The following is a 27,399-nucleotide window of genomic DNA, read 5'->3' as shown; positions in this document are numbered from 1 at the left end:
ATATATATATATATATATATATATATATATATATATGTGTGTATATAAATATATATATATATCTATATCTATATCTATATATATATATATATAAACACACTTGCATCCTGTTGTTCCTGCCGGTGGTTCAGTCAGTCACTGAGCCAATGGCCAAGTTCATAGACTACAAGTTGAAACATCTTGTTCAATGTTTTACACACATTATCTGCAATTCCTGGGATCTTTTAGACAAACTTCAGAAGATTGTCTCATGGAGTGAATGTCTTCTTGTGACATCCAAAGTTTATACACTGTGATTCCCTATGTGGAATGTCTGTTATGGTTCGGTGAAATGGTAACACAGTATGGTTCCCTTACACTTTCAGACACCACACTGGTTTGTGATTTCATGACTTGAACAATAATTTTTTGACCTTTGATGGGGAATTTTACAAACAGCTGAAAGGCATAGCTATGGGAGCCACATGTGCCCCCAACTTTGAAAACATCATCTTGCTAAGATAGGAACTTATGACTTTGTTCAAGCTCCCTTTATTCAAAAAATGTGTGGGGTATTTTCGCTATTTGGACAATTAACGATCCTCTGGTTGGGCACATAGACACATTTGGGTACTTCCTTGGATGAATTGCAGGCCAGTACCACTTTTTTAAGATTTACCCACCATACTGACCCTGCCCAGATCCACTACTTGGACATTGAAATCAAGAAAGACCAGCATGGTGGTATGGGCACACAGATTTACAGGAAACCTACCTTCTATAATTTATTTTTTGTCGTACACCAGCTGTCACCCTTTCCATCAAAAGAAAGAGATTGTGATAAGCCAACTTATCAGGATTTCTCGTATGACATCTGATGATAACAACTGTTTAACACAGTTTAACACCCTCAAATCTATGTTTTTGGAAAGAGGGTATCCTGAAACTCTTCTTTATAATCTTCAGAAAGATGTGTGGGAAGACAGAGACAATAGATATGCACCTATTATTAGTATGGCCTTTATAATATTAAGTCAGAAGACAAGACAAATGAAACTAAGGATACTTTTGGCCACACCAAGACATCCAAAAAGTGATGCAGAAGATTAGGCCATCTTGCACTGTGATGAGAGACTCAAACAAAATCTTCCTGATTTCCCTTCATTCACCTTTAAGAACAAGCCTAACATAAAACGGCTATTGGAGAAACCAGTTGTTTCCAGACAAAGTGACTCTTGGACTATGACAAAATGTGGATGTTGCCGTCAGTGCATTTATATTGAAACAAGCTATGAAGGTGACATAATAGAAAAATTAGGGGTATGAACATCTGTGGTAAGTTCAATTGCCGATCAGAAAAGTTAGTCTACTTGGTGAAATGTATGTATTTCCCTGCCTTCTATATCGGTAAGACTAAAATGCACTCAGCAAAAGGATATATCAGTACTATTATAGTATGTCTAAAAGGGACATGAAGAGTGCTTTGGCTAAGCATGCTTGTATATGCTCCAGTTTTAAGAAGTTCACTTTTTTGGGGCTTGAACAGATGGAGGCTGGTGCCTTTGTTGGTGATTGGGAAAACAGACTTCTATATCATGAGATGTATTGGCAGCTGGCTTTAGAAGCAGCAAATCCACCTGGACTGAATGACTATATTTCCATTGCTAGTGAACTTAAAAGAAAAGCCAACAAAGTTTAAGCAAGATTTTACAATTGTTATGGTTTTCTGTAGTATTTTAACATTCTATGTTTGTTTTTAGCCATTTATACTTGGTTTTGTGTGGCAAGTATTTTTTGGTGTGTGTACACCTTTTAGAACTTTCCTGGAATTTGTTCAGCCTGCCTATTGATTGACAGTTCTTAGGGTTGTGATTTTACTTCTCTGATCTTTTAAATTCAGAGTTTAGAGGCGTTTTCATGGTTCTCAGAAATCTATGTTTAGATGAAAACAACCGTGAATTGGAGTGTTTTTACCAATAAAGGATTATTTCTTTCTACAACATTGCGAACTGGAATGGTTTCCACCATAGTTGGATTTATTTGCTGTGGTCTTTGGCTCCCTGATCAGTTGTTTGTTTGTATGCTACAGCTTTTTCACTTTTCTTCAGCTTAAAAAAAAAATAATAATAATAATAAAAAATGAAATCCAAACACAGAGCTATGAGAGAGACTGGACAGTGAAAATACAAGGAAAATCAGGTACGTTATACAAAACTAAAGGAATGCACCAGATTTTCCATGTACTTTCTCAATCTGGTCTCTCTCATGCCTGTCAATGGTCTAGATTTCAAATGTTATTTTTTTTTTTTATTCAAAAAAAAAAAAGTAATTGAGATCTTCCTTTCTCCATTGCTTCCTTCCCAAAGCACTGATGTACTGCATAAGCATGCGCATGCACGTTACATCAAGAAAGCCTCGGGATACCGAAAAAAGTGGAAAAACACCACTCTGCCATTATACAAAGACATTATTTAACAAAAGTAAGTAATTTTTTTATAAATAATGTCATTGTATAATAGAAATAACCGACTCAGTGGTATGGTATATTGAAGATTTACCCATAGTTGGCTTTGTGTAATTACTTGGGCTTCACCATCCTGATTAAACCACACCAACCGTCGGTAAATCTTCAATATGCCACGCACACTTCATCAGTTATTGCTGTAATATACACATGCACGTTCACACAGGCACACACACACACACACACACACACACACACACACACACACACACACACACACACACACACACCACACAAATATGTATACATACATATATACCTAGCTAAATCTTATTCAAACTATTTTACCCTATGAACTTTCATATTTGCCCTGCATTGATTTAGTTTCTGTGTTGTGCATAACTTCCAACTCATTTTTTTTTATTATAAATGTAGTCTGTGGTGTCATGGTGTTAGTTATATATTCCTAATATTTGTATAAAAATAAAATATACAGAGTATATTTCCATCTCTTTCTTATTATATTTACTTGATATGCCATCCTGCATACAGAAAAGACATTATGAAGCATTATGAAGCCAATTAGCACTAGACTGCAGAATTAATGTGTGTGTGTGTGTGTGTGTGTGTGTGTGTGTGTGTGTGTGTGTGTGTGTGTGTGTGTGTGTGTGTGTGTGTGTGTGCCCATTGAGATTAGTGCTCTAACCCAGTAAACTATAACTTCTTTGGACCTGGATGCCATAAGTGTGTGTGTGTGTGTGTGTGTGTGTGTGTGTGTGTGTGTGTGTGTGTGTGTGTGTGTGTGTGTGTGTGTGTCTATAGCTATATACATATAGAATATTGATGGATTGTATTGAAATTGAAAACAGACTATGTTTAAACCACATTCATAAATTCATGCCAGAGAATAACAATTATGAAGATCAATATGTCTATGACAATATACAGTATTTTACACTTATATTGTAAGAAATTTTTATGTAATATAGAACTAGAGTTTATTAGTTTAATACTGTCATTCATAGTTTATAAGATACATTAGATGTAGGTGTCAAACTAGTAACATTCTGATGAAGTCCTTTTGCAATGGCATTATGATTAAAGCACTCAGTTAAAGGTATGTTATTTATGGTCCTGAATCTTTTGGGCTGATTTTTATAGTTGTTGTTTTCTTTTGACTCGCCCTGGGTGACCAATTTCTTGGTTATTACTTGCTTTAGAATAAAGCAAGAGGCAATTAATTAGTCACTGTTGCATTTCAAATGGGAATAAGTTTGGAAATATTAATAAAGCTGACATTTAGGGGTCTGTTTTCACCTAGTAAATAGATTGCTGTTATTTAAAAGCAGTGGTGTAGTCTTATCTTGTTACCTGACAAATATAATGAAAATATGCCTTTATGGTTTTTAGTTTCAAGGACAGCATTTAGAAATAAGAGAATGAGACTAAGTAAACGACTGTGAAAATAAAACTGCAGCCTGCATTAAACAAGGTGCCTGCACACTACGTAACTCATCACTGTACCAAATTATAGTCCCCAGAGCACAGTGAATATAAGCAGCTGTCTGGCACAGTTTGATGAGTCATGCCTGCTTAACCTGGTTAGCTTCTTTGTGAGGGTCACTAAGGCAATGGATGAGTGTAAAACAATGTTGTCCACATATTTTGACCTGGCTAAAGCATTTGATACAGTACCCCACTCAGGCATGTTGACAGCTATCTGAGCTGGGCATTAATCTCTACATAACCTGATGGATTGCTGACTTGTTCACAGACAGGACCTTAGAAGTCAGGATCAGTGAGACCACCTCCACTAAGAGACTAACCACCAGCAGAATATCCCTGGCTCCATGCTGGGCCTGCTCCTGTTTGGCATCTACTTCTCAGAAGTCTGGGCTAATGTTCAATGCCTCTGGCTCACCAAGTTCACAGATGACTGTAATTTGGGAGCTATTATAGCTTCCCTCCAAGACACAGACATCTTGCAATAAAGTTTAACACAGACAAATGACTGGTGCCAAAGCCAATGGCCTAACACTCAATGCTAAAAATGCATAATAATGTCCTTTGAGAAACTGTCAACCTAAGCTATTTACTGCATCAATAAAACAACCCTAACAGCTTACACAGTACTAAGGGATCTGTGAGCCTATGTAGACAGCAGACTGGCTTTTGATCAACATGTAGCTAAGATGATAAAAAAATCATTCTATGTCATCCAATTTATAGGTAAGGGTATGGTATCCAGGTCCAAAGAAGTTATAGTACCACTCTACTCAGCGATTATCAGAGCTATCATTAAATGCAATGCCCCCTTTGGCATGTATCTAACCAGACAGTTGCAACATCTGGAACTCCCACAAATGTTTCTCACCGGAAAAATTCAGAGCATGAACACCCTGTATGATACTGATTCCCTAAAGGCTTTGTCACTGAATTCAGTCTTACAGGCTGCTGAGAGGGGATCATTGCCTGGCTTACAGGGAGTCCTCAGACCCAGCCCTGATTAATCTGTTTCACTTGAGCAAAACAAACATTAGCAGAAATACTAGATCCAGGGATCTAAATTTCACTTGTGACATAAACAGAACATGCTGAAGGGACATATATATGTCCTAAAGGATTGCCAGGCTATGGAATAGGCTCCTTGTCCACATAAAATAGAGTTCATCTCTGACCATATTCAGATGAAACCTTGACAATTGAATGGAAAATTGTAAATTTACTCCAGTTTGCCCCCAACCTGGGGGGAGGCTTATTCAGGCCATCAAGAAGAAAAGTTTTATCCTAACTAACCACACCACAAGTCCTTAGTTACCTCCCTACTAGCATGACCCCCCCATATAAACACTCATGATATGCGGGGACTCAAATGGTTCAGGGTATGCAGCTATGCTTGTGAGGGCATTAGTGGTCATTAGCCTAGTAACAGACTGTGAATCTATAAGTTAACAAAAGACTAGCTCTCCTTCTAGTAAAGAACACAAAAACACTACCTGATGTTCTGATACATAGTTATTTATAACAGACCATATTTAGTGAAAAAGATTGGAATTCTGAGAAGGTTACCAAAAACAGTAAACTGTCTGGCTTTATCTAGATTTCTTGCACTAAGAGGTTGAGAGATAGATTCAGCTACCCTCTTTGTAGTAACCCTTTCTGGTTCAGAGACCACTTTACCACACTGGTTTTCCACTAGTGAGAGTTATGGTAGATGGTAATTAGGCAATTTGGGGGAGCAGTCCCTGTGCTGGCTTGACTACCAAATTATTCAGCATAAAAGACCACAGTCAAAGGAAAATTTAACACCTCCAAAAGATGGCAGTCACCACTGAATTCAATGGAAGAAGTTGTGCAAGTATGTTCAGTAGAGATGTTTGTGTGTGTGTTTCTGTGTGTGTATGCATGTGCATGCGTGCGTGTGTGTGTGTGTGTCTGTGTGTGTCTGCGCATGTGTGTGCATGTGTGTGTGTGTGTGTGTGTGTGTGTGTGTGTGTGTTTGTTTCTGTGCATGCATGTATGTAGGGACATGGTTGGAGACAGATGAATGCGTGTGTGCATGTGTCAGTGCATGTCTAAGTGGTCATAGTAGGAGGATAGATAGGAGATTTAGTGTGTGTGTGTGTGTGTGTGTATGTGTGTGTGTGTGTGTGTGTGTGTGTGTGTGTGTGTGTGTGTGTGTGTGTGTGTGTGTGTGTGTGTGTGTGTGTGTGTGTGTGTGTGTGTGTGTGTGTGTGCGTGTAAATGGGTAAGTGTGTCAGTGATTCTGACTGAGTGTATGGTTGTGTGTGTGTGTGTGTGTGTGTGTGTGGATGAGTGTCTGAATATATGCGTTTGTGTGTTGGGTGCCTTTGCTAATGTGATACGAGAACTACTAGTGTAAACTACATCATCTCAGGGCAGATAGTGCTACTAATAGAAAAATATGATTCAGAGACATACAAATGAGATGATAATGAAGTTTCTGAATCACATTTTTCATCGATTGCATAAATTTACCTTCCTTTGATAGGCAATTTACATGCACTGATGTGATTTCTTTTGAATCCTAGGGATAGTCCACACAGAATATGGCAATTTGGCATAAAATGTAGGAAAATTTCTGACAGACACACAAGTAAAAGTGACCTATGCAGTAGTGATTCTGAAGCAATAATTCAAAGTCACTTATGCAACAGTGCTACTAAAGCAATATACTACTGCCCATCAGCAGAGCAGCTGATGCACAGTAGATCGAAGAAAGCAAAGCACTATTAGGAAAGCTGGATTCAAGGCGGGATCCAGCACAAACAACCTAGTCTGGTGCTGAGGGCCCAGTGCTAACTGCAGGGCTGATAAATGCCATCATTAAACAAAAAAAATGGGTCTGCACTGTTGCTTAGTTGCTCCCTTTAGACCTGTTTCCACCTTTAGAATGTCCCTGATCTTTGTAAACTTCTTCATATGGTAGGTTACTTCAAAATAGTCAGCAATGCCATTCATTAGCAGTTCATAATTCTTGTTCAGGGAATGCATATCACTACAAAACATGCTGTTCTATTAACTTTTTAAGTGAAGTAGAGTTGTGTACCTCTTCTCTGAAACTTATATTTGCAGAAAGCTTCTGATATTGACTCATATTTGTACCATACATGGTAAAACTTATTTTATTATTATTTTTTTAATTTTCTGGTAAATAGTTGAGGATTTTATAGTCGGTAAATAAAGCCAGATATGAGCATTTTCATAGCTGCTGTTTAGAAAATGCATGTCCATGCAGACCTGTTGTTCTGTTATCTTTTTTTAAGAATACAAGTCAGTCTTTGTCTTTAATTCTTGAACTAAGAAATTGAAAGGGCATATATGACTTGAAGTTGGTTGAGATGTATGGTTTTGACTGCAGCGAGCTGAGATACAATTCTGGGCCATTTGTTTTATGTATTGTTTTTTATTTATTCATGCACTTAATTTCATCCAGATATTTGAAGTGCACAGTCATACAAGTGGTGTGCATGCATGTATGTGTGTGTGTGTGTGTGTGTGTGTGTGTGTGTGTGTGTGTGTGTGTGTGTGTGTGTGTGTGTGTGTATGTGTGTGTGTGTGTGTGTGTGCGTGTGAGTGTGTGTGCGTGTGAGTGAGAGAGAGAGAAAGAGAGAGAGAGCAGACTACATAGTTCTTTACTTTCATTCAGTGATTTTTTTTCTTCTTCTTTGTGGTCTTTTCCTCACAGAAATTTGTGGTTTTCTGGAAAAGTGTTGTGGATTACAATCACTGATTAATGGCAAACTTATGAATTTCAGAGGTCATATCCCTATGAAAATGCTTGCTAATACAAAACTTGTTCTACTAGCAATTTTTAAGAACATTTCATACTATATGTAAATATGCTGAAGGTGCATATAGGGGTGTGTAGAGCTACTTTTATTTAAGTTAAGGTTCATAGTTACATGATGATGCTATTAATGAATGATACTCCTTTTATATTTTATATATTTGTTGATTTTTTTGTATACCTATGTTTACTATGTTCTTTATGTAATGTTTTGTGGAGCTTTTCTCCTTAGGCCTCCACTGAACAGGGATGGTTCTCTGCCCAGTCTGACTGTTCTTGTAAACAAATGCAATATTAAATAAGAGGTAAATAAATAAGAAAAGTAGATTTTTTCCAAGTAACCACTTAAGTATATTATTTTAGTTTCTGCATTATTAACATACTGATTTTTCATACTCAGTGACATGGATTCACTAACCTTCCATGCAGGAATAGCCTAGTCCTGCACGGAAGCACCCTTGTAGGAGCAGGACGGCAGCGTGGCATGCATAGTAATGAAAGTGCACTGCCTGGGCTCCTAGGCTTACACGGAGCATGTACGAGTGCAGGAGGTGTGTCTGAGAACAGAGCTTTCAGAATAAACATGCACCTACAATGTAGAACAGCAGAAGCTGTTAAGAAATTAGTGAGATCGCTCATAGGTGTCCTCATATCCCCACCAACAGTCCCCCATGTGTACAACAGCAACAGGACATATAAATTAAAAGAAGAAACCCTTTTATTTTTTTAAAAATCCGATTAAAGCTAACCGCAGGTGCGCGGGTGTGCCCATTGCTTAGCTATGGGTAATGCAGCTTAAATGGCTGAAGAGGATAACAAGGAAGATATATGCCAATGGAGCAGTATAGCAATAGTGTCCGCAGTAAAAACCAAATGGTGCTGGCAAGAGTTACCTCCAACAACAATAAAATGAACAGTAAAAAACAAAGCAGCCACGGCTATGTAGAATAACAGCTTTATTAGTAAAAGAGGTGATCTGATGAAGTGGCTGGTGCCACGAAAGCGCTCACCTCTTTTACTAATAAAGCTGTTATTCTACATAGCCGTGGCTGCTACCTCCTGCTTTGTTTTTTACTTACATAGCAATAGTGTAGTGGGCAGAGCACTCGCCTTATGAACAGGCATTCCCAGTTTGAGTCCCACTGCAGCACATTTCATTGTCCATGTGAAATCTGTATATGAACTTTTTTTTGCTGTATAACCTACCAAATAACATTTAAATGTGAAATGGAGCACTGCATTAAATGCACATGTGAAGTGTCAGCGTCATAATGAATAAGGCACTAATGAGCAGGGTTAAGCACAAATAAACAGTAGTAAGCATATATAAGTACTAGTAAGTGTGTTTAAGTGCGTTTGCATAGGGATAAGCATTGCCTACACAGATTAAGCAAAGTAGAAGCTAACTGAGTGTAAGAAACTGTAACTGGAAGTAAGTACTGCTTAGCTCCATGTAAACCCACGCAAACCCACCTACAACTGCTCTAAAGTGCCTTAACCACTCTGTATCCAATGGCCCATGTTCTGCCCAGCAACAAAATAAACAGCCTCTGCAAGTCTTGAACCCAAGACCCTGTACACTACAGTCACAGTAGTTAACCACTAAGCCATCATAGCAGTACATAAGATTGAGGTTTCAATAAACAAATCCTCACCATAGGAAATCAAACTGAACATGTGAAAGGAATCTATGTACAGTCTGATGTATAACTTACTACATAACATAAATATGTGAACTGGAGTACTGCAGTAAGGCCAGATGTGAGGTGTTATTGTAATAAAGTGTTGAAGTCCCCAGGACCCCATACAGTGTATGTACACATGAATCACGGATACCAGACAGATATATAACATGTAACAAATAATACATCAATGCCAAAAGGAAAATATAATGCAAACTAAATATTAAGCAACACTAAGAATTGCAAGCTCAGCTTAGTTGGGTAAGTAATATGTAGGCCGGTTAACTCAATCTACCCAGTGGTATGCCCCTTTAAGCAATGCCAACATTAGGTAAGCAGGTGTGCCCATAGCTTAGCCTTTTCCAAACCATCCAATCACAGGAAAGTGCAGAAAATCAGGTTTATTTAAACCCCACAGATGCCAATAATTCCCATACTTGGTTGCAGCTTCCTACTGCAGGCAGAATGGCTAGCATTGGAGAAGGCACTCGATTTAGAATGCAGAGCTAGAGCATCCAGGAGTCCAGATTCATGGTATGGCTCCTGGAAAACACCATGAGGAGAGACTACTGCAAGGCCAGTACCAGGGTTCTCAGTATAAAGTGGAGGCCTGGGACAGTCTTGCCTATGACCTCACCAGTGCCACTGGTATCCCCCAGACTGGTCAGCAGGTCAGGCATCACCATGCTGACCTGAAGCGGTGGAGGTGTGATCTGTATACTATGAATAGGTAATGGCTAAATATCACTGTATTTCTCTGACAGCTGCAGATGAGTGGGCTGCGAACCAGCAAGCCCATGCTGCTAGGCTGCAAAGGCTGCATCGTGAGGCAGATTAGTAATATTCCCACATGTACTGTCATAACAAATAAATATAACAGTTCTGGAAAGTATTGTACTAGTAAAGAAGTGTAGTGTGTATGGGATGTACTGAATAAACCAGACAATATGGCAGGAAGACAGGTGTAAGATCTTGTGAATAAAAGTATACCCCTGGAGTGCTTATGTACATCCTGCTTTCATATGTTGTTGTAGTGTTGCATCATATAAATAGTGCTGTTGTATTAAGCAGTGTTCCCACACTGTTGAATGTAGTTAAAATGTGAAGGAAGTTCAGTATAACAATGTTGGAAGTCCCAAGAGGTCAGTCATATAGAACAACTGAGAGAGACTTAGACAGAAACCATTGGAATGCTTTATACCAATTCCCTGATAGCACAGTGTACTGTAATGTCAGCTATAATATTTTTACTACACACAACAGGGGTTCGAATCCCGGGAGTGGTAGTAAGTTGTAGGCATAATCATACCCAACAACTGTACAGAGTTTGCGAGAATGTTCGGATAGAAATCTGTATGCATAATTAGACCCAACAACTGTACAAACTTTGTTAGACTGTTCAGATAGTACACTGTAAGCATAATCATAACCATCAACTGTACAGACTGTGGCAGAATGCTCAGGTAGTAAGCTCTATACATAGTCATACCCCTCAACTGTTCGATCTGTCCACCACGTCCAGATAACTGGCCCAAATTTACTGCCCAGTAACCTGTTCCCCTGACAAATCAGTGTGATGATCCAAGAAATGTAGGCAGCTTATACTGACATATAATGGATAGTCAGACCTGAACATAAAAAGAGAATGTATATGGAAACAAACCTGTCATTGTAGCATCTCACCCAAAGTGTATGACAGTAATTCTCAATATATGTCACATTAACACCTGCATCCTGTCACGCCTTGACCAGACTGTATGCAATAACAGATTGTTAGGTATGTGTATAACAGCAACATGGAATCTGGGAGTATGTCTAGAACTTGTCAAGCAGTGTTAGAGTTTCTCCACAGCTATAATAGGTAAGAGGTGTAGACTATAGGTACTCCACAGGTCACATATATACTTGTCTACAAGCATAGAATCTGGGAGTATGTGTAGAAAGTGTCAGGTAGTGTTAACAATGATGTTCTCAACAGGTATAACAGGTAAGAGGTGTAGACTGTAGGTACTACACAGGTCATGTATATACTTGTCTACAAGCATGGAATCTGGGAGTATGTGTAGAAAGTGTCAGGTAGTGTTAACAATGATGTTCTCAACAGGTATAACATATAAGAGGTGTAGACTGTAGGTACTACATTGGTCACGTATATACTTGTCTACAAGCATGGAATCTGGGAGTATGTGTAGAAGGTGTCAGGTAGTGTTAACAATGATTTTCTCAACAGGTATAACAGGTAAGAGGTGTAGACTCTATGTAAGACACAGTCCAAGCATATGCTAATCTACAAACATACCATTGTACAAAGTAAGGACATTGGGTAGTGTAATAATACATGTAAGGGACAGATCACTGCAGTGATTAAGAAAGCTGTGAAAACTACAGGGATATATTAGTTGTTAATTGACCTCTCTCTCTCACCCCCTCCATATGTGCAACAATAATCTTATTACACACCTTAATGGGTAAGTGTACACTCCAAACCTTTGTTGGGACATATGTCCTATTGGTTAATAAATATTCACATTTGGTTCTATGCATATGCCATGTTAAAATACTCCTAAATTGGTGGCCTGTTGCCATCAATGAAACCTGCATGCTGTTGTAATGTCCACTGTTGTCCCATATATGCATGTGTTCTGCTTGATCTGGAACTGTTGTAAACTGGTGTCTTGTGTTAATGGGAATACCTATGCATGCTGTTATAACTAATCCTGAATGCTGTTGACTATGACTAACTGATACCTTTCTTAAAACTGCAACACCATAGCTCGTATGGGAAGGCCGGTCCCAGCGGACCCACCTGTCCCACCTCAGCTGGCCTTGGCACCGGGCACCAGCACGTCCGGAGCCCAGCCTGGGACCTCCTCCTCCATTGGCCCTGCACCACCTTCAGGTGGAACCGCCACAGAGGATGGGGCACGGCCCCCCCCTGGGAGCGGGAATGGAGTGGTATCTGTCACCCACCATCAGGTCCTGGCCAAGGTGCGTAGGGAGCTCGGCAAGGATATTTGAGACCAGCTACGCCAGCTTGAGGGCTGCATGGTGCAATTAGAGGGTGAGCCTGCCCCTCTTACCCAGCCCCCAGCACAGCTACCTTTGGGGCCATGAAGGTGCAGTGGTGACTGCCCATGGGTGGGGACCTCAGTCCCACTGTTTCCATTTGGGGGCTCATGGGCTTGCGACTTCCAAACATCCCTCCCCGTCCAATGTGCTTACCCCCCACATGCGTCATATACCACCCCTGTATGCGTCTTGTTTGTCTTGTCTGTTAACCTCCCCAACCTACCTCCCCAAATATATTTACTACCCCTCCCCAACATCCCACTCTCACCTGAAAAAGAAAAAAAGGGCAATCTGTTCCCACAAAAAAATCTTGCCCCATACGTAGCTGTCCATTTCATACACATGTCCACTGGACACATGTAATCTGGTCTAATTGGCATCACAACTTATTATTGTTGTCCTCACCCCCACCCAGGGGTTTAAGTGTCCAAATCTACCTCCAAATCCAGTGTATATGCAGAGCTGTTGCTGTAGTAGAAATGGGCAGCTATGGACCTTCCCTTCAGCCTTCCTGCACATCCCTGGCTATTTTCCCTACTGTCTATCACTCTTTGTGCCCCTTTTTTCACCACTTTCCTATCAACCCCTTTTTCTTTTCTTTTAAAAAAATGAGTGCAAGGGTAAGCGGGGGTAAGCACTTTTAAGCAGCAATAAGTGGCTTTAAGCCTGTTTGATGCGGCGGTAAGTAATGCCTACACTGGTTAAGCAATGTAGAATCTAACTGAGTGTAAGAAGCTGTAACCGGAGGTTAGCATTGCTTACCTCCACGCAAACCCTCTTACAATTGCTTAAAAGTGCTTTAGTCACTCTGTATCCAACAGCTCTCATCCTGCCCAGCAACAAAATAATCTGCACTCCAAGTTGCAAACCCCGGATCCTGCACACTATAGGCAAAGTGATTTACCACTAAGCCATGGCAGATACACATACAGCTGATGTTATCACAAACATATCATCCAGCACAGTTATTCAACAGTATAGGAAATGTATGTAATTATGTAGATTAATACGAGCAACCATTTGTACATTGCTCAAATACAGTATTTCGAGCTGTCTATGTATATAAAAAAAAACTGTGCCTGTCCAATCATAATGTGAGAACAGTAGTCTTGCAAAAAACCTAAGAAAATAATAAAAAGCGGTGCATGTCGAGGGGGCGTGTGGGCATGCTTCATGCTCAGAATGTCAAACCTGGGACGACGGTTCCGAAGAACCGTGAGATGAGGCTGAGCAGGTGTGTGAGCAAACCGGTGCTTCTCAAACCCCTGGCAGGATGCTACCAGTGGGAGAAACAGTGTAGACCAGCTAAGTCTAATCTTGACACAAAACTAGGTCCATCACTGGTGGGACAAACCAAAAATTGTGAGTCAAATCGTTGTCTACACATGTCTCTAAAGATGAACAAGACAAGGCTCATATGTATGTGAACTGAACGGATGAAGAACCTGAAGAAGCTTGGGTCGAAACAGTATACTGGATGAGTACCGAGACGTGGAGAGAGGGCAATGTGTGGAAGTGTGGTATGGCTGGGCTAGCAACTGGAGAATGGATGGTTGCTGTGTACGTGGATCTTGGGGGGGGCAGGGGAAGGAACCATGGGTATGAAATTATGGAAGATATATACAAATGAAGCAGCACAGCAATAGTGTAGCGGGCAGAGCATCCACCTAATGAGCAGGCATTCCTGGTTCGAGTCCTACTGGAGCACAGTCTACTTTACATGGCAAAGCATGATATAACCAATTTTGTTGTTGCAAAACCCACTAAATAACACATATTTATGAAATAGAGTACTGCAGGAAATGCACATGTGAAGTGTCAGAGTCATAATGAATAAGGCACTAGTAAGCAGGGCTTAGTAATTATTAGTAAGAGGGATTACCTGTTTTGCTGGTTGGGAGGGATGTCAATACGTGTAAGACTTATGTTGCTTGAGCCCCCTCACCCCCATTAATGGTGCCTGTGTTCATATATGCCTTTGTTATGTTCTCTATTATATCTATTTATATATATTGTGATTTACTACTCAGCCACGACAGATATACATAAATCTGTTGTTTTCAAAAACATATCATCCAGTCCAGTCATGCAACAGTACAGAGAATGTATACAAACATCTAGATGTATGTGTGTGTGTAAATATATTAATATCTAAACAGATACAACATATTTATATATATATATATATATATATATATATATATATATATATATATATATATATTTTTAGAAATATTTACATATATATACATATATATGAACATATATATACATGCAAATGCCTACATCGACATATATATATATATATATATATATATATATATATATATATATATATATATATATATGCACCTATATGTCTACATATACACAACAAGGTACATATATGTACGCAGATATATAGCTATGTAGGTATATACAGACATAGTCATACATATGTAAGCTGATATATATATATATATATATATATATATATATATATATATATATATATATACACATATAGGTATATGTGGCCATACATCTGTGGATAGCAATGGTAGATTAACAAAAACAGATATGTCCACATGCATCACTAATGGGGTTAAAAGGCCCCAAACAATATACATCTTGTATGAATAGGCATGCCCACTCCAGCCAAACATGTCCGGCCTGCAATGCCCTACCAAGTGTTGCAGATCCCATTACTCCAAATGCAGTATAGCAGCACTTACAGTCTGTAGTCAGGTCAGGCACATCCCCCTCCTGTGTGTGCCCTATTTCCACAGTGTATGTTGTTAGAGGTAAATCTCCAATCCATCTGAGATGCTGTTTGCCAAGCAGCAGATCTAGTTCCTGCTCACAGTGAATGAAAAGGGCCAACACCAACATGATGTTCCTAGATATTGGAGTGTGATTCCATGCAATTGGCTATGAGAATGTTAACACAGCCATTCCACATGCAATCAGCTAGGGGAGGCCTGCAATTAATGCAAAGGCCATCAACCGATCATGAGAATCACTTAAAATACACATGCTGTTGCCTAAACAAAGTAGGTGTAGGTCTACACATCCACCAAAGATGGAGTGGGAAAGGCAGACAGAGGCAAAGGCAAGTAAGGGAGGGGTGAGAGAGTAAACCTAAGCATGTTTGTGTCACACACCTACCAGCACAAGGTATCAATCCCCTGGTGACTATGTTGTGCTATGACAGTTCTATGCAGATATTGGATGTGCCATGTGGGTTACCTGTTGTGGAGCTCTCAGAACATATATGTGATGGTGTGTGACATCTGCAACAGGGATACGGTAGCTATATGGTAGGTGACGTACATGTGCCTGTCCGCATGATCAGGTGCCAGCGTCAACACAGCCACACTCTCACAGGGATGCACATACATTGACACACTTGGCAGGGCCAGAAGACAACTCATCTGTAGTGGGATTGCCACAACACATCACTGTGCAGGTATCACATGCACCACATGGGTCATATGGAGGTTGTATGGGCAAAGGGTATGAGGAGGTGTCTGACATCAGACAGAATGCTTCAGTATGCCAATGGGGCTGTAGTGAGTGTGGATGTGAACATATGCACCATACAACACACATACACAAACACACAGCATGCCAGTACTGACATGCATGGGTGCATGTCTGCACCAGTGTGTGGTGGTCGACTGTGTCAGACGGCTATACAAGGCTAGGTGATGGGTATACCTTGGCATCAGGCCACATGACAATGGTCTGCATTGTGGCTCAAGGCTGTAGTTTCTGCATTTGCCCACACAGGTGGGTATTGTATCCCCCATCCAGTCACCTGGGTGACTATTGTGTGTGACCAATGCTGTGCATCACTTGCCATGTATGTGTTCCTTAGTCTATGACATGGATGGTGTCTGGGATGTGCACACCTTCCACATGCATGTATAGTGACATGTGGAACTGTAGCTGGGGTGTCTGGCCCATGTTGTGAACATAGATTATCATCAGATGTGCAAGTCTTGCCAACCTGTGGCAGGAACAGGTAATGGACAGCAGGTTTACCCTGCACCTGCATTGATATCATGCTAACAGCATTCCCTGATGTCAGCGGCATCTGTCCATAAAGTGCATGTTGTCAGGCATGGTATGTCCTTTGTGGGTCACATGTGATGGCACCACAGGTGTTGCACGTCTCCATTGGGGAACAAGGGGGAGGTGCACTGTATGCATGTATGTGCATATTGGCAAGATGGACAGGGTGCCATGCCCTCTGTAGCCCACTGTTATCACTCCATAGTTACTATCAGTGGCCAATATGCAGTGTACTACCCACATATTGGCTGTTGCCTAGGCATGTGTGTGTGTGCATGAGACATGGGTTCCGGGTGTGCTCTGGGTAATACTGGGGTTGCTAACTGTGATTGCCTGGCCTTGATGTCACATGTATGGGTATGGCTTTGCACCCCAGCCTCTCAGCTATTTCACATCTGTTATCCCTATACAGTGGGCACTGTGATATAGTAGGGCCACCATATAAGAAATATGCAAAATCTACTCCACAGTGACCACACAAACTACCTCCACACAGGATGCAAGCTACACCCCCCCCCCACACACACACACACACACACACCTGTCATGTCTGAGAATAGAACCCCAACCTCACTAGTTTTTTACACTACAACATTATGCAACTATAGTACACACCATGGAGATTACTGGAGTATTCTTTCCCCAAAGGTGTATTTCACACTGAATGACATCTGCAGGATTGCCAAAGTAGACCATTTGAAATGAACTGCGTGTGACTAGCCTAAAATGCATTGCTCCCTACACAGACAGTGACACACACACAAAACATCTGCAACCGACATGTGTGGGTATAGAGCCCCTAACAGGGGTCTATATCACACTACAGCATGGAGCTGTTATAGGACACACCACAGGGATCACTGGAAAACACCTCCCCAGATGTGTATTTCACAGTGAATGACATCAGCAGGATTGCCAAAATAGGCCATTTGACATGTAGTGTATGTGACTAGCCTAAAATGCATTGCTCCCTACACAGACATTGTAACACACCCAAAACTTCCACAACCACCATGGGTGAGAATGGAACCCTAACACAGTTCTAAATCACACTACAGTAGTACACAGTTATGGCACGCACTATGGAGATTACTGGGCTACAGCCTTCTCAGAGTTGTATTTCTAGGTGGGAGATATCAGCAGCCTTGCCAAAATTGAGCATATGAATTGTAGGGAGTGTGAGTACCCAAAAATCTTTGCTCTTTACACAGACAGACACACAGACACACACTGGTCATGTCTAGGTTTAGAACACTCACCTAACTACTTTATCACACTTCAGCAGTACACAGTTACAGAACGCACTATGGAGATTACTGGGCTACAATTTTCCCAAAGGTGTATTTCTAGGTGGATGACATCAGTAGCCTTGCCAATGTTGAGTATATGACTTGTAGGTAGTGCTATGGAGATTACTGCGCTACAACATTCCCAGAGGTGTATTTCTAGGTGGATGACATCAACAGCCTTGCCAATGTTGAGTATATGACTTGTAGGCAGTGTGAGTACCCTACAAAGCATTGCTCTCTACACAAACAGACACACACATTTGCCATGTTTGGGATTAGAACACCTATATAACTACTTTATCACACTACAGCAGTACACAGTTACAGGATGTACTATGGAGATTACTGGTCTATAGCTTTCCCAGAGGTTTATTTCTAGGTGGATGACATCAGCAGCCTTGCCAACTTTGAGTATATGACTTGTAGGTAGTGCTACAGAGATTACTGCACTACAACATTCCCAGAGGTGTATTTCTAGGTGGATGACATCAGTAGCCTTGCCAATGTTGAGTATATGACTTGTAGGCAGTGTGAGTACCCTAAAAAGCATTGCTATCTACACAGACAGAGTCAGACAGACACATACTTGCCAAGTCTGGAATTAGAACACCTACCTAACTACGTTATCACACGACAGCAGTACGCAGTTACAGGACGCTCTGTAGAGATTACTGGGCTACAACCTTCCCAGAGGTGTAGTTCTAAGTGGATGACATCAGCAGCCTTGCCAAGGTTGAGCATTTGAATTGTTGGGAGTGTGACTACCCTATAAAAGCATTGCTCTCTGCACAGTCAGACAGACACACTCACACAAACACAAACACAGTTGCCAAGTCTGGGATTAGAACTCCTATCTAACTAGCTTATTATACTACAGCAGTAAGCATTTATGGGACATGCCACAGAGATTACTGGGTTACAACTCTCCCAAAGGTGTATTTCACATTGGATGACCTCAGCAGGCTTGTCATAATAGGGCTATGGGAAGGGCAGTGTGTGTGCATAAGCCATAACCCATTCATCTAGGGGTTGACATGCCACATGCGGGCACACACAGGGTCATATTTCACAGGTACATGTATATAGCTGCCTAGATGACTACTTCGTTGTACAGTTATGTTGCACAGCTGGCACATGCACCACATAGTCTGTAATGGTGACAGATACTGGTGGCTAGTATCTGCAGTGAGTGACATCTGCACCTCATGTGTTTGGGGCCCTTTGGCTGTGTGCTGGGTGGGACAGGCCTGGATGGCTCCTTGTCACAGTCACCCTCTTCCACACATCTATGTCCATCTACCTTTGGCTTATTATAGTGTGTTGTCCTTACTTATATGTCTGTATTCCTATCCACTGTGTGTGCAAGGCATGAGTGGTGCATACTGACAAGTGTCTGCACTAACAACTGCGACTGCCAGATATGTCTGGTCCACTGGTGTTTGCATTTGCAGACATGGCCTTCATGTGTTTGTGTGTGAGCATGCCCAGTATGACCTTTCAGTATGTTGTTGACTGACATTGCCTATATTTCTCTAAGTGTGTGAGCATACCCAGTATGGCCATCTATATTGCATGTGTGGATCATGTCCAGGTAGTTTGTACTGCAGTGTTGACCTTTGTGTTGTACACCGACAGGTAGCATGCTGTCTCTGGAGGGTATCCATCGATCATTTGGCATTGACTGTTATTACATTTCTGCATAGCGGGGAGGGGGGCACACATGACTGTTTCTACATTTCTACACAGGTTTGGGGGTGCACACCTGACAGTTACTATATTTCTATGTAGGATGGGGGGCACACCTGACTATTTCTTCATTTCTACACAGGGTTTGGGGGATGCACACCTGACTGTTACTATATGTCTATGTAGGATGGGGGGGCACACCTGACACTTGTACACATTTGCTACGACTGTACTGGTATGTCAGGTACTCCATTTCAGTCTGTAGTCTTACCTATCAAGCTGGCTAGAGGCATACCAGTGTACTACAGATCTTAGCTTTTAAATACCTACATATTAGTTTCTGACTTCCTAGCTTTCACAACTGACATCCCACTGCCTGGCCTGCTGTAGTCTGCCTGTGTAGGCTTGTGGGGGAGGTTACCTATAGACCTCATTCAGAGGCCATAGCACTGCATTTGTTTGTGTTTGTCTACACCTGTCCTACTGGCTGTGACTGTTGTTGGGTATGTGACCCCCCCCCCCGACTGGCATGTGTGAGTCACTTACCTTGTGGGTGTCCCAGTATTGAGGGTGGTGCTGCAGGGGTGCCTATGTCAGATGCACATAGTACACTTCCTACACATGGTTAGGCACAGGTAGTGTAATGTTTGGCATCCCTTTTACTGTATGTGAGAGTCAGAGAAAGGTGTTATTACCTGGGTCTCTCCCTTGTTAGTGTATGTGTTATGCATTGCCTCTTTGCCAAGGCCAGGGCATACTGGGCATGCCTCCTTCTGCCTACTGGGGCAGGCTCAGGTTGTTCCTCCTCTGAGTCACTCTGTGCCTGTGCAGGCCTTGGAAATGGTGGGGGCAGTGTGGCCCTGCCCCATGCTGTTCCTGCTGCAGCTGTTTCCTCAGAATCATATTGTGTAGCATGGCATATACAAGGACAATTTGGGTACATGTAGCTGGTGAGTACTGCAAGGCTCCACCGGATGTGTCCAGGCACTGGAACCATGACTTGAGCATCCCAAACACATGCTCTATTATGATACTTGTTTGTCTGTGTGCCTCATTATGGGGTACTTGTTCAGGTGTATTTGCATTTTTGATGGGTGCCATCAGCCATGGCTCTAGTGCGTATCCAGCATCACCCTCAAGGTGACCATGTGGGATGTCCCCATTGGCAAATCTGTGGTACAGCTGCATCAGATGTCAGATGTGGGAATCATGATAGCTTCCAGGGCAGCCAGCACACACGTTCATTATTATGCCCTGGGCATCACACATGACCTGGCAGTTGATGGAGGAGAAGCCCTTGTGGTTGATGTAGACCCTACCCCGCTCACCGGATGGTGCGTTGATGCATATGTGCATGCAGTCTATACCACCCACTACCTCAGGGTATTCTGCTATTTGGTGGAACAGTTGCATATTACTGGCCAATGCCTCACGGGTGTTGGGGAAATATATGTGCTCACCAACATGTGCTGACATGGCATCCAGGAACTGGTGGAGTACCCTGGATGCTGATGCCTGTGAAATCCCCATCATATCCCCAGCTGGCATTTTGAAGGTACCTGTAGCTAGTATTCTCAGGCCTACACATACCTTGTTACCCGCTGGGATGGGTTCCCCTCTGTTATTTCTGTGTGTCAGGCATGGCCAGCACAGCTCAACAATTTGCTGTAGAAGGTCCCTGTCCACTCTATAGTGCTCCACTATTTCCAGTGCGCACACCCGCTTAGGCTTTGTAAAGACTGCTAGGCATGTTTAGACACACCCCTAGCTTAGTTGTGCTAAGCCAAGAGCAAACCCGAGCCACAGGGCTCCAATCCACTTACAGTATGCCTAACACACACACCCCCATGATGTCACCTACCTCCTAGGCTTGCACCAAGCTATTCCTGCTCTTAAACTGTTGGGACCTAACTCACATGCTCGGGTAAACTGGGATTCGCTATCCTTCCCCTCGATTGCCTTCTAATGCATAGTTACATGTCTCACACTGAGCCTCCCCCCTTAGCAACCACTGCTCACTGGCCAGGTTGTCTTCTGCCTGCCATTGACTTGCATGGCAGAATACTGATTTTAGTAAGAATGCTTAATTTAGGTTCATTTTGTTATTTCCCCCCGATCCCATTTGCACGCCGCTGCCCTATGCTTAAACAGCCGAGATCGGCTAAAAAACATAAAAGTTGATTTTTTTTATTTTTTGCATTGTTTGCAATGCCAATGGCCTTATACTTGGCCATTGGCATGCTTACTACATGATATGCAGCCTTTATTTGGAGCTGTCATAGCTCCGTTGTGTATTTTGCACAAATGTACTCGATTACTAACCGAGCACATTTCTGCTGATTGCACTAGTCCTGCATGGACGGTCGCAAGCTTCCTGGATTGCAAAATCACCTCATTTGCATGGATTTCTCCTGTAAATGGGGTGATTTGCATACAAGGACTTCATCCATGCAGGATTAGTGCAGGAGCTCTCATACACACCCCTGCAGGCTGTTCCTGGATCGCATGGCAGACATATTGCCTGCTTGAGCTCCTGCACCGATTTTGCACTCCATGCAAGCTTTTGAGAATTCAGGGGGAGTATCTTATCTGTTATATACTAACAAATGATCATACAGACATGCTTGGTGATGTACTGATATTAATAGCATGATAACATGATGCATTACATATCTTGCCACAGAATGTGTATAAGCAATAGCAGTGCAAATCAAAATGAGCCTTAAGACTTTCCAGTACTGGATGTCTACTCATCTAGTAATGTGGCTATGCTGGTGTTGTTTAATGGATACTTGCTTACATTTCGGTTATCCCAGTACTACTCAGTGCTTCATCTTCATCAGTCCATTGCATACCAGTATCCCCTCAAGCTGGGTTGTTAAGGAACTGAAACATAATGAACAGAAAGGTTGAGAAAGGCCATTTTCTTTCAGACATATGTACAATAAAAAAGCACATGTAAAATATTACATGCACTGTTATCATACATAATCTATGTCATATAGAGTGTATATACTACTATTATAATGGCTTATGCTTTGTCCATTTTGTGCCCTCTTCTACAGTAAGGTGATAGCAAAAGCCTTTTGTCTGATGAGTTGCAATATGTAGGATAGACACCATCCACAATGTGATATCAATGTTATGTTTGCCTGCTTAATAAATTTCCATTAAGTGCAATATCACCTGCCTGTGCTGATGCCATACCAGGATAAAGTCCTGACTTTGGTTCAAATGACCCAAACTGAAATAGCAGCTTGGGCACTTGTCATCACAGGCAGGGAAGATGGATATGCTAGTCCTGGAGAAATGCACCTTCATGGTTGATGCTTGATGAGGCTGAAGACACACTAGTGGTTTTGTCCAGAGTGGGGGAGGGCTGTCTCAGAGTCATATGCAGAAGCACAGATGATACACCAGCATAGCCCACTACATTTCCTTTCCTTTCTGTGGGATGATACAGGTGTACATAGGAATCAGGTTCTTAGGAGAAAACACTCCGAGGCAGCATTATGAAACCACCCCAGGGTTGGAATTAGTCTGATCTGGATTAAGTTGGGTTCAGCTGACCAAGTGGACAAAGAAAGGCCATGGGAGTAGCTGGTGATCAATTTCAGAGAGACAATAATGTGATGGCAAAAAAACAAATAACAGTGAAATCTACCTTGTGGCTAAGTCCTTATTGTTTTTTTTTTTTTCCTTTTTTAACACCTTTATTGAATTATCACTGTCACAGGCAAACATACATTTATATAAAAGAAATCAAACAATATTAACCTGTTCACAATTACAAACATTATGCATCGCATATAACCATTTGTAATATTGTCATCAATCCAAAATTAATTGCTAATTTCCTGCCTTCTCTTAAACATAACTCTTCTTCTAAAACATTATTCTGCATGTATTGTTCCTATAATTTCCATTTTTTCTATGTAATTTGCTCCTACCCTTTTCTAAAGTTGGTACTTCCAGTTATTTTATCTCTATTACAAGATTCACTGCTTTAAATACAATTGGCTTAGACTTTGATTTCCATGTTCTAGTAATTTGTTTTTTGGCAGCCACTAGAATTAAACTTAATAAGGCCTTACTATGTCTAGGCAATTCAAGATTCTATATCCTAACTCAAAAAAATCATTTCCTTAGTTACACCTATTTGCTCACCCAATATTTCTTGACAGAGTACTCTACAGGGAATTTTTAAAGCCTGTCAACTCATTACACTCCCAAAAAATATATTCCCAATTATCTTTTTCTGCCCCATCACACCTACAACATTTGCCATCTCACTGAAGAAAAATTATTTTGCATCTGCTTGCGGTATGAATATACATATGCCAACACTTCCAAAAAAATCCTAAATCGTTTAGACTTTGTTGCATATTTAGAAGCCATACATATGTCATCCCATTGTTTCCTTGTGAATTGCTTATCTAATCTCTCTTCCCAATCTTTTCTAACCTCCTCTGATTGAGTCCTATAAATATTGTGTAATATTGTATATGTCCTACTAATTACCCCTTTTTTAACAGCAGCTTCTGTTCTAGATCCAATTAAAAACTCTTCCAGAGCAGGTTTTCACTTAGGATTCTCCTATCCTTTTTCTTTGCTTATACTCTCATACTGACCCCTCATAAGGAAGGCAGTCTATGGCCTGCAATTCAAATGTCTTCTTGGCCTCCTTCCATTCTATTACCTTTCCTTCGCTAGATATTTGCACCTAATACCTTGGTTCATAGGTGTATACTAGGTTAAAAAGCACTGGAGACTTTATAAACCTCGCCATGCAACCCAAATGTGTCCAACAAGTTTTATGTTTTAGATGTTTATATAGGGATGATTGTTTGTTACAACCTGATTTACCAACTACCCCTGTCCATCAGAAATATTGCCAGACCAGGGGTAAATTTTCGATTTACTATCCAATGGTCCATGTTATACTTAAATAGAATTAGTTAGGGACTTTGTTTCACATGGATGGGAGCCTGTTCCAGAGAAAAGGAATTCTCTGAGATACACGTCTATCTCTCCAGCATGTCATATTTACATCGCAAGCAAAATTTATTCTTTAGATCCAGTAGTTTTATTGCTGTTTGTTTTGCAGATGTGCAAAAAGTTCATCAGAGCAGGGCTCCTTTGCCAGTTCTTCCAGTAAATTCCAGCCACCTCTGGCCTATTTTTTGTACCCCAATTGCAGTCATCCTTATCATCACAGTCTCCTTTCTCCTTTCTTGTGTTGGCTTAGTTCTTAGAATACGTTCTGCTACTTTATGAATATAATATTCTGTTTGGCTGTTATTTACCTTAAGGATCTGCATCCAAAATCACATTCTTTCCTTATTTATTGAATTCCCCCTGCTTCATCATTGTCCCTTTCCACTTTGAATTATAGCTTTCTGCTTGTGGGATGTATATGAGCCGTTACTGTGTAGCTCTAAAATATCCATTTAAATGAGGTAATCCTAAACCACCTTGTTTTATTGGAAGGATCATCTTCTCACACTTGATTCTTGCCCTGTTCCCCCTACCAGATAAAATCCTTCAACTCTTTATTGGTTACTATTTACAACTTCTCCTCTGATTGATAAAAAATATGCCTGAACTGTGTATAAAACTAAAGGGACTAATAACATTTTCGCTGCTTGTATCATACTATCCATAAACAATAGCCTCCAGTTTCTCAGTTTTTGTATTATCTTTTGTTTAGTCTCTTCCCACAAATCCTTAGCTGCCATAACAGAATCCTTTTTAATCCATAATCATAAATGTTTCATTTATTGGATCCCCATAAATATGGGTATTGCTGAATCAATTCATGTCTGGGTATATAATTTGCAACTATAGCCTTTGTTTTATCTTCATTCATTTTATATGCCAATAAGTCTTGAAATTGTATCAGAATGTTGTACAGCACTGAAATTTTCTTTTTTCTCATTTTGTCAGGTAGAAGATAATATCATCTGAAAATAAATCCATTTTTCTCGATTATCATACCAATTATGTTCCTGAGTTTCGAGTCTCTTGTTTTCTTTGCCAGTGCTGTAAATATAATGCAAATAACAAAGGGAAAGACAACAGCCCTGCCTGGTTCCTCTGTTCGGACACAACTTAGCCAAGAGAAACTCTCCTACTTTAATTTTTGCCTCCAATCCCTCATGTATATCCCCCTAATTAATCATATTGTATCAGGGAATAAAAATGCTTCCATTGCCCTACTCATAAACTCCCAGCTTACTCTGTCAAATGCTTTCTCTGCATCAAAATTCACCACCAACAACAGTATTTTCTTACATTCTACTTATGTCTGCGTCATCATTTTTCTATTAATATTGTCAAATATTTGCCTACCCTCCACAAAACTCCATTGATCCAGATCTATTTTGGAAATACATTTCCCATTCATTTAGCTATTATAGACATTAACACGTAATAATCATGGTTTGAAATTGAAATGGGTCTATATGAAGCTGGGTCTGATGGGTCTTTACAGTCTTTACATATTACAGCCACCATAGCTGTCTTCCAGAATGTTGGTGCTTCCCCTCCTTTTAATGTGCCATTAAACAAAACCTTCTAGATCTTTACCACTTTCTCACCTTCTAGGTTTCAAACTTCCACAGGAATGTAATCTATTCTAGGAGACTTGCTGCAGATTAATTATGCATCACAATCCCATCTCCTCCTATCTTAACTGTTAATTGTTCAGCCTAATCTGCCTCTAATGCTGGTGTAACAACTGGGGAGAGATGGGCAAAGGCTGCCAGCCTAGTCAAATAGAATTTGATATATAATTCTAGCATTTGTAAATAAATGTAAAATACAGGCACGTTTTCTCGATAATAAATGTAAAATACAGGTATGTTTCTTGAGTGTAAAAGAATACTGTGAAATGTGGAACTGCAAAATATGTGACAACATTGCACTCTACTGGCCCAGTGAAGCATGTTGTGACCCTTTCATGTTAGAATTTGTCTCCAGTGAGTCTGGCTGAAGGTTTCATGCCCATTGTTTTAAGGTTAAAGTTTATAACCAGAATTTACATGTGGAAGGTGCTTTATTGCTCTGGTTTCTGCTAGAGTGTATATGTGAAATGTCTTGTATTGTTGTAAGTTTCTGAGCAGGTGTTAGATTGGTGAATAATGCAGATTGTGGCCTGAGAACTCAGACCTAAGTGTCAAAATGATGTAATTTGGGAGGGACTCAGCAGAACTTTTGGTTAGTGTTTAAAAACCATTGTTCCATGAGAGACTGGGAGCATTTTGATCTTGATATCCAACTTATCAGCACTCTGCCTTATGCTCACATGTAGGTTTTAGCACTGTGATTTCTTGTAGAAATAGTTAAAGCTAATAAAGATTAATTAGGTATTTTTCTTTGAAATCAGACCTGTCCTACTGTATTATTTTAAGTTTCTGTGTGATCCCTGAACTCTTAGATATCTCTGTGGTGTAGTAGTTTTGTCTGTTTTAATTATTTGTTATTAAATATTTTAAAACCTTCTACCTGTGGCTGGTTTATGTAGAGATAAATTATGCTTTAGAGTACATTACATATTTATAGAGTTTACTGTATAAGCCCTTCCAATAAGCCTTGAGACTGATTAGTCATACTACCATTGGATTATAATATTGCACAGTAATAATTGTACACCCTTTTAAGGGCCTTTTAGTAGCTGATAATTAACTGGGTGGTGGCAGGAATTACTACCGTATGGTTTGGGTAATAGGGGCACAGCTGGAGAACCTGTGCCAGCCTTTTCCCAGGAAAGTCTGTGTGGTTGTATAACCTCTTTTTTAAAGTGTGTGTGTGTGTGTGTGTGTGTGTGTGTGTGTGTGTGTGTGTGTGTGTATGTATCAGCTA

The sequence above is a fragment of the Protopterus annectens genome, chromosome 6.part1 (assembly GCF_019279795.1).
Source record: "Protopterus annectens isolate FY-2018-M chromosome 6.part1, PAN1.0, whole genome shotgun sequence".
In the NCBI taxonomy this organism is placed as follows: Eukaryota; Metazoa; Chordata; order Ceratodontiformes; family Protopteridae; genus Protopterus; species Protopterus annectens.
This window is presented reverse-complemented; position numbering follows the sequence as displayed.